Here is a 5,958-nt window from a genome sequence, read left to right on the forward strand (position 1 = left end):
ACTGACTGCCAATGTCTGAGACATGACTCACAAACACACACATGTACACTCGCACACACGTGCACGCGTGCACACTCAAGCATGCGCACACACACACACACACACACACACACACATTTTGTTGATGTCCACTCCACGTCAACCAGTACCGAGGTTTAGAGGCCAATGTCACAGAGCCAGAGGGGCATCCATTTCACATATTGCAGCCAACACCTCATTTCAATTATGTTCACCGGGAGAAAATATATAAATAAAGAGCTGCTATAATCAGAAATCAGTATGTGAGCCCCACTGTCCCCGAAGAGTGTGGCACACATACTCTTTTGTGCCATTGTCATTTCTATCACTAGAAAGCCATGCAGGCTCTGAGGTCACAGAGCTCAGGCCTCATCAGTGGGGCTAATTTGATTGTGGCGGAACAATGGTAGCATAGCCTAGCCCTGCCCCATAGAGAAGCATACTAATGTCAGTGTAGCCTAGCGCAGCCCTGCTGCGCCAAAGTGCATACTAATTACAGCTGCTGCCCTTCATCCTGACCTTGGCGGGTCACTTAGCAGTGTGATCAGTCCCTGACTTCTAATAAAGCCACTTTAACAGGTTGAGCTGGAGGGGCACACAGCTTTTACTCTCTCTATCTTCCTTTATCTCTATCTCTCTTTTTCCCACTCTCTCTCTCTCTTTGTCTCTTTTCCTTGCTATTCTTCTTTGTAGACTGTTCTAGCTGTTTTCTCAATGTTTGCATCACATTTTTCCACTCACTCTCTCACTTTAATGTTTCTTCTTCTTCTTCTTCCCCTCCTTCTTCTTCGTTTTCCCTCTCACTCTTCTTTTTCATGATGATACAAGCTCATGACTCACACCTGACCAGATGTTTGTTGTGTTGAGAACAGTTCAAAAGGGTCAGGTGTTTCAAATTGATAGAAACAATAACAAACATTCTATCTATTGTATGCATTATTTAAAATGCCTTTTGATGACCATGGTTTTTCCTCCTGTATAGCTGTGTTAGTTTTTTGGTGCCAACTTACTTACGTCATGTTTTTATTCGCTGTCTTATTGTATTTTTAAGTCAAACGCATTCTTCTTCTTCGTATTATTATTATGTTTTTTTCAAACTTTTAATAATTGGATTATTATTTGGCATTATTTGTATTGATATTTTCATCAAACGTGACACATACATTATCAGTATCGTAGTCTTTACAATACTGATAAACATGCAAATGTGTTCATGTTGAATTTGCTTGCGCCCACAGTACCTCCATGGCATGGTTATTTAAGAGATATAAAAAAAAGTATGTGGACACCCTTTCAAATTAGTTGATTTGGCTATTTCAGCCACACCTGTTGCTGACAGGTGTGAAACAATAGAGCACACAGCCATGCAATGTCCATAGACAAACATTGGGAGTAGAATGGCCCATACTGAATAGCTCAGGGGCTTTCAACATGGCATCATCATTGGACACCACCTTTACAACAAGTCAGTTGATCAAATTTCTGTCCTGCTAGAGCTGCCCCGGTCAACTGTATGTACTGATATTGTGAAGTGGAAACATCTAGGTGCAACAACGGCTCAGCTGTGAAGTTGTAGGCCACGCAAGCTCACAGAACGGGACCGGCAAGTGCTTAAGCGCATACCGCGTAGAAATGGTCTGTCCTAGGTTGCAACATACCCTACCGAGTTCTAAACTGCCTCTGGAAGCAACGTCAGCACAATAACTGTTTGTCGGGAACTTCATTAAATGTGTTTCCATGGCCGAGCTGCCGCACACAAGCCTAAGATCACCATGCGCAATGCCAAGCATCGACTGGTGTGGTGTAAAAGCTCGCCACCATTAGACTCTGGAGCAGTTCTCTGGAGTGATGAATCACTCTTCACCATCTGACATTCAGACAAATCTGGGTTTGGCAGATGCCAGGATAACGCTGCCTGCTCGAATGCATAGTGTCATTTGCAAAGTTTGGTTGAGGAGGAATAATGTTCTGGGGCTATTTTTCATGGTTTGGGTTAGGCCCCTTAGTTCCAGTGAAGGAAAATCATAACACTACAGTATACAATTACATTCTAGACAATTCTGTGCTTCCAACTTTGTGGAAATAGTTTGGGGAAGGCTCTTTCCTGTTTCAGCATGACAATGACCCTGTGCACAAAGCAAGGTCCATACAGAAATGGTTGATCGAGATCGGTGTGGAAAATCTGTGGCATTGTGTTCTGTGACGAAACTGAACATTTTGGAGGCGCCTTTTATTGTCCCCAGCACAAGGTGCACCTTTGTAATGATCATGCTCTTTAATCCGTTTTTTGATATGCCACACCTGTCAGGTGGATGGATATTTTTTAGCAAATAAGAAATTCTCACTAACAGGGGTGTAAACACATTTGTGCACATCATTTCAGAGAAATAAGGTTTCTGTGCGTATGGAGCATTACTGGGATCTTTTTATTTCAGCTCAGGAAACATCGGACCAACACTTTACATTGCGTTTTGATTTTTGTTCAGTGTATATTTCTGCCCCTCTTTCAAGTTGTAGTATCATCAGTTGGCTGTAGTTTTGACTCAACTAAGTACAGATGTGAAACATTAGCCATCTTGGTGATTGCTAAGGCAAGCTTATTTTGGTCAAATCTAATTTATTGTATGCATATTGAAGTGAAATAGATTCATGTGGAAATATGAATTTATGTTCAGATAGCTGAGACTGAATTATACTGGACAATGGAGCCACAATTGTTCCCTTTGTGTAACATAAAATATTAGGAGTTTTTATTGTTTCAAAGAATTTTGCAAAAAAATGCTGGGAACAATGTACATTTGTATTGTGAGCGAACCATGTTTTTAAGTGTGTAAGATGAGCATCTTTCTCTCTCTCTTTCGCTTTCTGTGGCTCTCTCTGTTGTTCTGTCTCTCTTTCTCTCCCTCTCTCTGTCTCTCTCTGTCTCTCTCTGACACACAGGTAGAGTAGCAGCAGGGAGCTGGGGGGATAATTCCCTGCTGTTTGCGTCTTTCCAGGCGGCTGGGTAGAGGAAGAGGCAGAAAAGAGGGCTAGCTCCGTATTATATAGACTACTCTCCTCTAATGACTGTCTGAATACCCACTGTAAGTACAGTAACGAGGGAGACATAGGAATAATGCCTCTTTTCCATCCTATTATCTGCTCCTAGAAGGGGCTGAAGGTGGACTGTCAAAAAAAAAAAAAATGTGCCCTGGTGTACTCATGGTGTTTGGAGGAACTGTTGACACAGTTTGATTGCAGCTACTATTTGAGCAATAATTGCACGGGAGGTTGGAGTATCATAGGACAGACAACTGAGGCTGGATTTGATGTGTGTTCATGACATACGCTACAGGGCACAACATGCTGGAATTTCCCTAGGAATTTCGTCAGGAAGCCATGTACGCACACACATGCATGTACTCAGCACGCACGCGCACACACACAATTTTCATGGCTAGCATTTATTGTTGCACAACAAAGCTCTTCAGCTTCATAATACGATGTCCAGCCAAAGGAGTATCTGTAACCTTACCACAGGTGTGCCAGTGCACCATTTAAACACTCTTCGAGGACACCCTTAATCGTCCTTCAGTCTTGCTCTGACCTAGATCATGGAGGATTGGCCGGACCTGCCAAAAAAATGCAGCCCCATTAGCCCACAAGAGTCATCAACAGTGGATTAGACAGCCTTTCACGCCTCATCCAGAGCACATCCAGGGCCCCCCTCTCTCTCCAGCTCTCTGAGCTTGCGCCAAGCCCTCCTCTCTGGGCCATGGCAAGCGAGCCAGGCAGCCTCTCCGGAGGGAGCTCCAGAGCTCGGCATTAGCGGCCCCTCAGCCTCAGCTGCCGGAGATGTTATTCTAATTAACAAGGGATTAAGCCATCATCTCGCCTTGTAATACAGCCTGGATGGGATTTCCAATATGGACGCCGGAAAGAAAAAAACAGCTAGGGCGTTTAGCTGCACAGTAAATTACTCTTGACCTGCAGGACGGTGGAGTCTATCGGCACGGCAACCGCCTGCCAATTACAACAGCTCAGGCCTGCCAGAACTTTCATTGGGAGGAAGGAGGGGTGATGGTGGGATGGGGGAAGGGAGAGGTGGACGGGGGTCTAATTTCTTAACCACATTACACATATTACATTCTGTAGGAAATGGAAGTGTGTTTGAAAGTGAAAACGGAGCCCATGGTTTCTGGTGAACCGTATCCTCCCTGGTTATGCATTGTTACAAATACTGCATTAATTTCCATTATTAGCTAATTTTTGATAAAGGGAATTTTGATAGGGGGTTTGTTGAATAATGCATTTGTTCAGTTCATCCAGAAAAGCTTCGTTTTATATTTTGTTCGTAAATAAAAAATAAAAAAAAATGTTTCTCTGTTTTCAGTAACCAATACAGACTTTGAGGCAATATCAAATGTTTGGTGGATAACGAGGTGGAAACCACTTTCCAATATGGTTTACAATTAACAAATGGTCAACTGCTGTATACAACAATTCTGACTGGCAATACTTCCATTGTTTAGCAAGAATCCCTCATGAAGTATGTCATTCCTTTGTTGAGGTATTTGGCACCCATTTAAACCTCGATTCATTGGCTTGTGAATGTCCAACCCTCTCTTGGCATACCGTAGAGGGCTAATGCCATCATCAGAGTGGTGGCATTTTGGCACTCTCTTGCCTGGCATAGAAGAGGAGTGTTTGGACTAGTACCCACGCCCAGAGCCAGGGAATCCAGCAGGGCACCAAGACTGACGCAACCTGATGCAACTGACATGAAAGACAACGCTAGTCAACAACACAGGATCATGGTCCACTTCCAGTATGCATACGTGTGTAATGGATTTCCTTCTCTTCGTCTGAAGAGGTGTAGCAAGGATCGGACCAATACGCAGTGTGGTAAGTGTCCATGTTTTAATAGAGAAGACTGAACATGACACAAAAACAAAATAACAACATGAAATGGAAATGAAACAGTCCCGTGTGGCACTGACACAGGAAACAATCACCCACAAAATACCCAAAGAATATGGCTGCCTAAATATGGTTCCCAATCAGAGACAACGATAAACACCTGCCTCTAATTGAGAACCAATCTAGGCAACCATAGACCTACATAAACACCTAGATGGAAACAACCCCATAAATCTACAAAAACACCTAGACAGTAACAAACACCCTAGATGAGACAAAAAAAACACACATATCACCATGTCACACCCTGACCTAACCAAAATAATAAAGAAAACAAAGAATACTAAGGTCAGGGCATGACAGTGTGACAATGTTGCACAATGATTTCGAATTCCCTTACAATTAATGGATTCAATTATGATGTCTTGAATAACAGGTTCAGGGCTTTGCAATTTCTTCCAGCTACTGTAATGTCCACATGTGATGCCCCCAGCATCCAATCTGCTTTTTAATAATGTTTGGGTGCCGCTAGAGTCTGGCAGGTCTGGTGACCAGACCACCAATGCCAGTGAACAGAAGGATGTTTTTATGTTTTATGTATGGAAGGAGAGAGCGAGAAAGATAAAGAGAGAGAGGGGGGGGGGGGGGGGGGTTATTGCAGGGTAGTGGCAGGTGCTGTGTTTAGGCACTCAATCAATTAATCCAATTAATTTATAAAGTCCTTCTTACATCAGCCGATGTCACAAAGTGCTGTACAGAAACCCAGTCTAAAACCCCAAACAGCAAGCAATGCAGGTGTAGAAGCACGGTGGCTAGGAAAAACTCCCTAGGAAGGCCGGAACCTAGGAAGAAACCTAGAGAGAAAGGATATGCACTGAAGGATATGCTGAATGTAGTGTGAGAACGGGGACTAAGCTGAGCTTTATGGATCACTAGGCATTGGGTGGCAGGAGGACACAAGCAGAGGGAACAAGCATGCACAATGATGACGCAGCCGGTGTGTGTTAGTGTCAGTGGGCTCTACTGTAGGTGTAAAACCAT

The sequence above is a fragment of the Oncorhynchus kisutch genome, linkage group LG11, assembly GCF_002021735.2.
Source record: "Oncorhynchus kisutch isolate 150728-3 linkage group LG11, Okis_V2, whole genome shotgun sequence".
Lineage (NCBI taxonomy): Eukaryota > Metazoa > Chordata > Actinopteri > Salmoniformes > Salmonidae > Oncorhynchus > Oncorhynchus kisutch.